Raw genomic sequence first — 11787 nt, 5'->3', positions numbered from 1 at the left:
CCCACACCCCGCCGGACCTACTCCATTATCTCGTGGTTCAGCTGTTCAGACATGCCAAACTCTCCTAGAACCCTGGCTTTGGGAACTCTCAGACAGAAACATTAGCAAAGGGCTTAGGGACCTAGAAAAGAAAGTAATTAGGTTTTCCACCCAAGTAACATTCAGCTTTAGTAGAAATAGTAATAAAAGAATGTATTAGTAAACAATAGCTCAGGAATTTAAAAGAAAAAATGTGGGGATGGTGCTAGTCACCAAAAGTACCCAGCATCTTCTTGTTCAAAAGCATCATTTTAAGTCACTAATAATAGTAAGACAACTATCCCTGTACTTGGTTTAAGGGTGGAGGAGAGAGAGAGAAAGAGCGAGAGCAAGAGCAGAGCAAAAGAGCAAGAGAGAGAGAGAGGAGCGGTTAAGAATTCTTGAGACTTCTACGGCAACACTTCCAATAGAACTTCCTGTGATAATGGAGATGTTCTATGTCTGCACTATCCAATAGGATAGCCACTAGCCACTTGAAATGAGACTAGTGTGACTGAGGAATTGAATTTTTAGTTTTATTTCATTTTAATTAATTTAAATAACTTAGCCATGTGTGGCTAACGGCTGTTGTATTAGACGGCATAGTTTTATGGGAATTCACCAGCCCTAAGGCTTTGCCTCCAATGGCTGGATTTGAAGCAGAAACACATAGCCGTACTTGACCTAATACCTAATATTGGCTTCTCACTCAAAACTGATTATTCATCCAATCATTTATTCAATAAATGTCTACTGAATACCTATGATGTGTCAGGCACTTGCTAAGGTGTGGGAATAAAATAGAGAGTGATACAGATCTGGACCTTAGATTTCTAATGGGGTAAGTAGACAATTAATTCAAAGAGCATACAAATAAATGTAAAAATATAGCAAGTGTATTGCTACAAGGGGAAGGTGCCATGTGCCATGAGGACAGGTAACATGGATTCCATACAGACTGAAGAGACAAGAGTTTCCCTAAAGAAGTTTTGAGGATTTTTATCTCCTGCAGGTGTGTGGATTAGACACCTAAACAATCCTGCCCAAATGAAACAACTAAAATGCTGGATAAAATATTTTTGTTAACAGCTTTTTAAATGTATCACTGGGTTGGCATGAAAGTAAGAATCTATAGATCCCACGAAGAAGTAAAACTAAACACCTCAGAGGTAGCAAATTTTCCCCTGAAGAGTTCTCTGAACCCTAGAATTCTTGATATTCCTGCTGGAAGAATACACCTTGTATAAGATCATTTTCCTTCTGCTTGAAATATATCTTTTAAAACTTTCCTTTAGTGAAGTTCTCTGTTTTTATTTGTTTGAAAATTCTTTACTTTGCTTTCATTCTTGAAAGAGTTTTACTGGGTTTAAATTCTAGGTTGATTATTTTTCTCTCAGCACATTGAAAACAATCTCCCACAGCCTTCTGGCTTCCGTTTGCTGTTAAAAGGTAATCAATTAGTTGCTGTGAAAATCTTCTCTTTGTCTTTGATGTTCTGCAGTTTTATCTTCATGTATTCTTCAGATATGCCGTAAGGTGTCTGGGCATAGATTTCTTTTGGTTTATCCTGCTTGGGAGTTATTTGGATTCCCGTATCTGAGGATAGCTCTCTTTCCACTATTTTCATAAATTTCTCAGTCATTATATTTTTAAACATTGCCTCTTTTCCATTCTCTCCATTACTTTCTTCTGGAACTTTTGATTAGATATGTTAGGCCTTATTCTATCCTCCAAGACTCTTAATCATTCTATTTCCATTTCATTGTCTCTCTGGGCTACATTCTGGATAATTTATTTGATCAAATATTTGTTTCTTTATTCCAGTTAACTAATTCTCTCATCAGCTGAGTTTAATCTGTACTTTAATCAATCTGCTAAATTTTAAGTTTCAATTTCTACAGTTCATTGATTCTGAAACAATTTTTTTCTCACATTTTAACACCTCTGAAATCAGGGTGCATCTTATAATCAGTGGCATCTTGCAACGATAATTGGCAGTGTTTTGGATGGCACATAAAATTATGGTGCATCTTACAATCAATCATGTTTTATAGTCAACACAATATGGTATTCATTTTTAGAAATTCCATTTGATTCTTTTTCAAGCCAAAATTATTTGAATTTCTTATCTATCTTAGAACTCCTTGTTTGTTTCCTTAAACTTATAAAACATAAATATTTTATGTCAGATAATTGCAATATCTGAAGACTTTGTAAGTCTATTTCTGCTGCATATTATTTCTTCTGGTTCTCACTCATGGTGCATTGTTTTTTGTGCCATTTATCTATGAGCTAATCATTTTCTTTGAACCTTTATCTGGAAATCCTTTGAGGCCTGGATTGAAGTTGAGTTCCTCCAGAGAGGATCTGCGTTTACTTTTGTGAGTTGCCTTCGGGGGGCACTACCAACCTGCAACCACTCTAAATTAATCTGTTTGCTTGAGTGTTTTTGGACTACACCGTTAGCATAAATTTAGACCACAAACTCATGCAGGGACTTACTTGTGGTTATGAATTCTCAGGGGATATTTTTCCCCAGATCACCTAAGTAACACCAAGATTTTAAATCCTGGACAATAATAGCGTATTAGTTGCAAGTGGGTAATCAGATTTAGTGTTTTAAGGTCTTGTAATCGTTGGGAGAAAGAATAGATATTGATAATTTTCTAAACTTTGGTAAGTATGCAATGTTAAAATTGCTTGAATAACAACTAAAAGACTGGCACAGAGCCATATAACTTCCAAACAGGTAGAAAAGATAAAGATGAAATGAAAAAAAAGAGGGGGAAATAAAGCAAAAGAAGATGAGAAAAGAAGACCAAAAAAAGGAATTTTTAAAAGTAGGACAAATAGAAAGGACATAAAAAGAAGAAACTCACCTAAATATATTTTCTATTGTACTAAATGTAAATGGGTTTAACTCTCCAGTGAAAGACAAAAATTATCAGAATAGCTTTTTTTTTAAAACTTAGCTATATGTATTCACAAGAGATGTGCTCAAAGCATAAGAAAAAAGAGAAACTAAAAGTCAAAGATCAGGGCCGGCCTGGTAGCACAAGTGGTTAAGTGTGCACGCTCCACTGAGGCGGCCCGAGGTTGGCCAGTTCCGATCCCAGGCGCGCACCAATGCACCGTTTATCAAGCCATGCTGTGGCGGCGTCCCATATAAAGTGGAGGAAGATGGGCACAGATGTTAGCCCAGGGCCAGTCTTCCTCAGCAAAAAGAGGAGGATTGGTATGGATGTTAGCTCAGGGCTGATCTTCCTCACAAAAAAATAAAAATAAAAAAATAAAAGTCAAAGATGGAAAAAAGGATATTCCAGGTAAATGCTGACTGAAAGAAAGCATCTGTGCATTTATTAATATAAGATAAAATAAACTTTAAGGCAAAAGGCATTATCAGAAGTAAGAGGGCCACTAAATAATGACACTACTTTCAATTTCCCAAGAATATTTAACATATAAAAATATTCAGGAATAATTCTTTTTTTTTTTTTAAAGATTTTATTTATTTATTTTTGCCCCCAAAGCCCCAGCAGATAGTTGTATGTCATAGCTGTACATCCTTCTAGTTGCTGTACGTGGGACGCGGCCTCAGCATGGCGGGAGAAGCGGTGTGTTGGTGCGCGCCCAGGATCCGAACCCGGGCCGCCAGCAGCGGAGGGCGCGCACTTAACCGCTAAGCCACGGTGCCGGCCCTTCAGGAATAATTCTAACAAAAAAAGTGCAATCCTTCCTGGAGACAATTATAAAACTTTATTGAATGGTAAGTTTCCAAACAAATCTAAAGATATACTGTACATTTGGATAAGAAACCTCAAAGTCATAAAATTACCCATTCTCCTCAAATAGATCTAGAGATTCAACGTAATTTCAGCCAAAAGTCCAACGGTTCCATGAAATTTCACAAGCTGATAAAAATGTACATGAAAAAACAAAGATCCTAAGAAGAGTCAAGACAATCCTGAAGAAGAATAAAGTGGGAGAACTTTCTATACCAGACATTAAAACATATAAAGCTATAGTAATTGAGACAGTATAGCATTGGCACAGATAGACCAATAGAACATAGCACAGAAACAAACCCAAGCACATTCGGAAACTTCATTTTTTGCAGACTTGGCATAGCAGATCATTGCAGAACACAGAGAATATTCAATAAATGTTGCTGGGACAATTATAGATCTATATGGGAAAAATGGAACTAAATCCCTATCACACCACATGCAGAAATCAGTTCCAGGTAGATTAAAATATTTAACTGTAAAAGGCAAAACTATAACACACTTAGAAGACAATATAGAGACTATTTGTGTGTGTGTGTGTGTGTGTGTATGAGGAAGATTAGCCCTGAGCTAACATCCGATGTCAACCCTCCTCTTTTTGCTGAAGAAGATGGGCTCTGGGCTAACATCCGGGCCCATCTTCCTCTACTTTATATGGGACGCCGTCACAGCATGGCTTGATAAGCGGTGCGTTGTTCGGTGCCCAGGATCCGGACCTGCAAACCCGGGGCCCCGGAAGTGGAGCGCGCGAACTTAACCACTACACCACTGGGCCGGCCCCTGTAGAGACTATTTTTATGACAGGTGGATAGGGAATAATTTTTCTAAATAAGACACGAAAGGGAAAAAAAAAAAAAAAACCCATAAAGATTCCCCTCAAGGGAAAGATGCATAAAATCAACTACATTAAAATTAAGAACTTTCTGTTCTTAAGACCCTTGACAGAGATTAGAAAGCAGACCTCAAACTGAGAGGACGTGTTTACAACGTGTAAAACTGATAAACAATTAATATCCATAAATTATAAACAACATCAGTGAATTTTTTTTTTTTAATGGGCAAAAAACATGGAAGGTCATTTCACAGAAGAGGACTCACAAGTGATCTATAAACATATGAAAATTAGTAATCAGGGAATAGCAAATTAAAACCATAATGAAATTACCATATCACACCACCAAATTGACAAAAGTTAAAAAGTCAGTCAATACCCAGTGTTGGCAAGCATGGGGGGAATAAAATTTCTCATTCACCCCTGGTGGAGCTTTTAACTGATGAAATCATTTTGGAAAACAGTGGTTACCTAGTAAAGTTGAAAATGTACTGCACACCCTATGCCCTGACAATTCCACTCCCAGCTACATGGCCTGGAGAAACTCTCGTGCATGCGCACCAAGAAAAATGTCCAAGATTGGATAAATGGGGATGTGTTATATTCATACAGAATACAACAGAGAAGAGAACATGCATCAACTACAGCTACACGCACCCACTGGATGATCCCCAAAACTGTAATGTTGAGTGAAAGAAGCGAAATCAGAACACCCACTGCGTGTTTCCATTTATATACGTTCATGGGCAGGTAAGACCAAACAATATATTGTTTAGGAATATGTCCACACATGATAATTATAAGGAAAAGGAAGGAAATTATTAGTATGGATTAGTGGTTTCATCTGGGGAAGGGAAGGATGTGCAATTGAGGGACACATGCAGGCTCTAAGGTAGTGTTATGTTTGTTCTTAAGCTGAACGGTGGGTAAAAGAGTGTTAATTTTATTTTTAATAGGTTATGGACGTTTTATACAGGCTCTTGTATGTATGATATACTTTACAATAAGATATATTTTAAAAGAAATATGGAAAAGCTAAATTCTTATTTTTCATAGTGAAAAATCAATAGAAAATGCCTAAAACTGAAAAATCAAGAAGTAGCAACATAAGCATCTTATCTAGGTTTATGGATGTGAATATCAAGGCTAAAAGAATTCGATATGGTTGTTGCTGTAGAGCAAGACATGGGAAGAAGGAAGGGGGAGCAGGACTCCTCTGCTTTTTATAACAAATCTCATAGAACTACCTGACTCTTTAAACAACCTATTTAACTACATAACTGGTTAAAATAAAAGCGAGGTTTAAAAAGCGGCATTTGAGAGGCTGGCCGAATGGTTCAAGTTCCACCTGCTGCGCTTCGGCAGCCTGGGGTTCTTGGGTTCGGATCTCATGGGCGGACATACTCCACTCATCAGCCATGCTGTGGAGGCGTCCCACATACAAAATAGAGGAAGATTGGCACAGATGCTAGCTCAGGGCTAGTCTTCCTCAAGCATAAAAAAGAGGAAGATTGCCAACAGATGTTAGCTCAGGGCAAATCTTCCTCACCAAGAAAAAAAATTTTTTTTAAAGTGGCATTTGATACCTAGAGTAGTCAAATATTAGCTAAATTTGAGACATGAGGTGGGGAGGAGTAGGGCGATGGGGAGTTAGTGTTTAATGGGTAGAGTTTCAGCTGGGGAAGATGAAAAAGTTCTGGAGATGGATAGTACTGATGGTTGCACAACAATGTGAATGTACTTAATGCCACTAAACTGCACACTTAAAAAGTATTTAAGTGGTAAATTTTATGTTATGTACATTTTACCACAAACAAAAAATTAAAGCTCAAAAAAGAAGAGTGGCATTTGAGCTGAGTTAGGTTAGGTATGAAGGAGTTAACGAGCCGAAGCAGAGCAGGGAGTTTGCAGGAAATCTGATTCTTGCCCTGAATTCCTTCTTCATTAAAGGTATTAATTCCCACTTCTGGTTGGGAACCACCCTGAGGGTCTCCAGCGATCTCATGAGGTGTTCCAATATTTGCAAATAAAACTCCCAAACTAAATTATGTTTAATTTCCAAAAGTCCCCTTAGGTGCTTAATGGAAATAAATATATCAAATGTTATCTTAACAAACAGAAAAACAGGAGTGTCATCATTCACATTACAAAAGGATCCTTTGATTAACAAGAGGATTTACCATGGTTTCTTAACATAGCCAGCTTCCCTGGTGCACTCAAAATGTGATTTAATTAACAAAAAACAGGCTTATCCCACCTTCCAGAAATATTCTAAACAGGTGTTTTCAGAGGAAATCAAGTACCGAAAATCCAAGAAAACAATAACCCGCCAAAAGGTAGGTTAATGCTGCTCTAAAGTTTCTAAATCCACTTCATCATTCCAAATCCCACACTGGGGCCACCCCCACCCACCCCAACACCACCCAATCCCCTCACCCACTCCCGGGGAGAAGCTGTAGCTGACTGCCCATATCTCCAATTTAGCTAATCACACCTTGTGCCTCCCTCTATCATCACACACCGTATAGATTCTAATTCTTTACAAGCATCAGTCTAACATGAAACAAAGTCCTCATGGGCTGCAGCTGTGTCATTTTCATCTATGTGACTTCAGAAACCCTGCATACAGCCCAGCCCACTGCCCAGGACCTACTTATTGATTGATTAGTTGATTCACTCATTCACATGACTGAACAAAGCTTAGGGAAACCAACATTTGCTTCCCAGGCCTTTGCCTATTCCACCAGCTCTGCATCCATCAGCTCAGAGTTCCTAAATCTTTGTTCTGTCCTGCTCCCCATTTTTAGCGACTAGACCCCATTCTCACCACCCACAGCCAGAGACCACACCTGCTGTCATCCTTAAGTGCAGCCCTCCAACACCAGGGTCTTGCCTTCCCCTCCGCTAGGATTGGTGTCCATTCCAAACCTAGGCCCAGCAGTCGAGGACAGGCTCTTGGGCCACCCTCTGCCACATGGCTGCCTCTACCTGGGCACCCAGCTGGCCTCCTCCCAAATGCAGTGCACCCACCCCCTTCCCCACTGGTCCAGCCACCTAACAAGGGAACCCCCAGCTCCAGCCCACCTCCACCCAATCTCTGAGGGGGAGAGGGTTTACCCAGTGACATGCCCTGGCCCTCAGCCCACAGCTCTCACCACCCTATGGCTGAGGGTCTGCCCACCCAGGACCACCCAGCTAATGATCACTGTGAAGTGCTCAAGACCACAGGCTAAGAGCCTGCTCCCAGCGAGGAAGATGGTTGGCAGTCACCACCCAAAAAGCCACTTCCTACTTTTTGGAAGAAGGCGCCTACAAGCCAAGGGGTACAGCTACAGCCAGGGCTAGCCCCTTGGGCTGGAGAGCCACCTGCACAGCCCTGCGAGGAGCTTAAGATGTCCCCACTGTGTGGAGGAAAGGCAAAGGTGACCCAAACACTTTCCCTATCCAGGGTCCAGCAAACTCTTTCTGCAAAGAGCCAAGTAGTAACTATTTTAGGCTTTGAGGGGCCACGAGGTAAGAGAGCAGGTGTTCTTACTGAATAGTCTTTCTTACATTTAAAAATATAAAGGGGCCGGCCCAGAGGTGCAAGCAGTTAAGTGCGAGCGCTCTGCTGCGGCAGCCTGGGGTTCGCTGGTTCTGATCCCAGGCGCACACCGACACACTGCTTGGCAAGCCATGCTGTGGCAGCATCCCGTATAAAGTGGAGGAAGATGGGCATGGATGTAAGCCCAGGGCCAGTCTTCCTCAGCAAAAAAAAAGAGGAGGATTAGCAGATGTTATCACAGGCTGATCTTCTCACACACACACACACACACACACACACACACACACACACAAAATATATATATATATTTATATATGAACCATTCTTAGCTTTCAGGCTGTACAAAAATAGGTGGGGACTAGATTTGGCCTGTGGGCTGTAGTTTGCCTACCCCTAGTCTGGTTGAAGAGGCAGGCATTCACTTAGAAGACTATTAGGAACTATTAGAGAGCTCAGGTAAATCAGAGAGGAGTTAGAAGCATTCTAAATCAAATCCAATGATCTCCAAAGTGAGGCATTCAATCCTAATGGGGGTAAAGGAAGAAATTATTAAGACTTTTACTATATATTTTTATCTCATCCTTTTTTATTTCAATTTTTTCAATTTTATAAAATACATAATATGAGTACAATGGTATTTATACAGAATTTATAAATATGTAATTACATATGTTGGATGTGACATGTTAAAAATTTTTTAATTATAGGAGTGCAGGATGAAAAAAAATCTGAAGGACACTGGTCTAATGATCTGGCACACTGTCATGCCTGTGTTTCCATAAGTACCTCTTCTCTGACATAGTGTTGGGTGGCAAAATCTGATTTTTTTTAAACTAAAATTTATTTAAATCAATGTTGGCAGATATTGGAGAATTTCACTACCCATGAAATGAACGTATTATGGAAAAAAAAAAAGCTATTTAAGCACTGCTGTGAGCAAGGTTCTGCCTTTGGAACCTGATGTCTGGTTGGGATTTTGAATCTTTGCTGCTCCTTTTTGTCACGTAGAGTCAGAACCATCCTCCCCCATGGCAGGCCTTTGGGATCAAGAATGTTAAGGCTACTGCTGGGTCCATGGTTACTTCAGGCTCTCCTTGACTTACATCAATTATGTAGTAAGACTCCCTGTATGAGCTGAACTCAGTCTCTTGTACAACAGCAGACTTCTGGGCAACAGCGGAAGGAGAGCAAGTGTGTGGGGGGCATGAGACAGGTGATGCCTGCCAATTTAGCTTCTCACCTTACTTGATTTCATCTAAACAGCAATGTTTGTGCATTTTGCCCACATTTTGTAAAACTTAGTGGAAAATGGAAAACTGAAATTATTACTGCCAATGATTAAACAATTGATATAAACTTGATACAACTGAGATAAAGATGGAAATAGAGAGTCTGGAAGCAAATAGTTAGCCTCACTTGGACATTCATTGGATTAACTCAGGTAGCTAGGTATTGATTTGGGCAGGAAAAGAATAAAATTATAAAAGATGCTGTCAAAATTCTGAAAGGTCGAAGATCTTACCCTGCCTACAAGCTAACAAGTTAGCTTGAAACAGTTTCATGGATGCCAGCAGAAGGCAACAATCCTGGGTCACAAACAAAGACTTTATTTTTCATGGCAATATCAGCATTTGTGCCAGTTCCCTGAGCCCTATTTTCCACAAAGAGGGCCAGGTGACACCTGCACAGGCAGTAGGTTGAATTACAGGAAAGGAATCCTAAGTGTAGGGAACCTGAAAACTTTTATGATTTCTATTCTTTTAAATTTGTTAAGATTTTTTTCTGTGGCCCAAAATATGGTCTATCTTAGTGAAAGTTTCTTGAGAGCTTGAGAAGAATGTGTATTCTACTGTTATTGGATGGAGTGTTCCATAAATGTCAATTACATCAAATCGATCAATGGTGCCGTTCAGGTCAACTATATTCTTACTGATTTTCTGCCTACTTGACCTATAAATTACTGAAAGAAGGGTGTTGAAGTCTCCACCCAGATAGTGGATTTGTCTATTTCTCCTTGCAGTTCTATCAGTTTTTGCCTTACGTTGTTAAGTGCATACATATTAAGAATTGCTATCTCTTCTTTGAGAATTAAATTTTATTGTTATATTGGGCCGGCCCTGTGGCTTAGCGGTTAAGTGCGCGTGCTCCGCTGCGGGTGGCCTGGGTTCGGATCCCGGGTGCACACTGATGCACCGCTTCTCCGGCCATGCTGAGGCCGAGTCCCACATACAGCAACTAGAAGGATGTGCAGCTATGACATACAACTATCTACTGGAGCTTTGGGGGAAAAAATAGATAAATAAATAAAATTTTAAAAAAATATTTTTTATTGTCATATAATGCCCCTTTTTCTCCTTTATCCTAATTTTTCTTTTTCTAAAGTTTGCTTTGTCTGAAATTAAGATAACTACTACAACTTTCTTTTGATTAGTTAGCGTGGAATAGCTTTCTCCATCCCTTCACTTTTAAGATATCTGAATCCTTATATATATATTTTTTAAAGATTTTATTTATTTATTTGTTTTTCCCCCAAAGCCCCAGTAGATAGTTGTATGTCATAGCTGCACATCCTTCTAGTTGCTGTATGTGGGACGCAGCCTCAGCATGGCCGGAGAAGTGGTGCGTCGGTGCATGCCCGGGATCCAAACCCGGGCCGCCAGCAGCGGAGCGCGTGCACCCAACCACTAAGCCACAGGGCCAGCCCTGAATCCTTATATTTAAAGTGAGTTTCTCGTAGACAACTATATAGTTGTTTCTTATTTTTTTATCTAGTCTGACAATCTCTGTCTTTTAATTGGTGTATTTAGACCATTCACATTTAAATGTGTTACTGATATAGTTGGAGTAACAGCTACCATGTTTGTAACCGTTTTCTATTTATTATACTTGTTCTTTGTTTCTTTTGTTCCCCTCTTTTCCTGCCTTCTCTGGTTTTAATTGAACATTTCATACGATTCCATTTTATCTTCTCTCTTGGCATATCAAGTACACTTATTATAATTATTTTAGCAATTGCCCTAGAGTTTGCAATGTACACTTTTAACTAATCTATATCCACCTTCGAGTAACACCACGCTACTTCACATGTAGTGTGGGTACCTCAAAACAGAGTATTCCCAATTCCTTCCTCCTATCCCTTATGACATTGCTGAAATATATTTCACTTATCCCTAGGCTATAATCACACAATACATTGTTACCTTTATTACTTTAAACAGTTATCTTTTAGATCAGTTAAGAATAAGAAAAATAAAATATTTTATTTTACCTTTATTCCTTCTTCTTCCCTTTCTTCACGTAGATATGAATTTCTGCCCTATATCATTTTCCTACTCCCTAAAGAACTTTTAATATCTCTTGCAGAGCAGGTCTGCTGGTGATCAATTCCCTCAGTTTTTGTTTGTCTGAGAAAGTATTTCTCCTTCACTCTTGGATAATCTTACTGGATAGGAATTCTAAGTTGGTGGGTTTTTCTTTCAGTACTTTAAATATTTCACTCCACTCTCTCCTTGCCTGCATGGTTTCTGATAAGAAGTTCGCTGTAATTTATATTCTAGTTTCTCTATAGGTAAGGTGGTTTTTTTCTCCCTCCAGCTTCTTTCAAGATT

The sequence above is a fragment of the Diceros bicornis genome, chromosome 3, assembly GCF_020826845.1.
Source record: "Diceros bicornis minor isolate mBicDic1 chromosome 3, mDicBic1.mat.cur, whole genome shotgun sequence".
Taxonomy (NCBI): domain Eukaryota; kingdom Metazoa; phylum Chordata; class Mammalia; order Perissodactyla; family Rhinocerotidae; genus Diceros; species Diceros bicornis.
Note: the sequence above shows the minus strand (reverse complement) of the source record.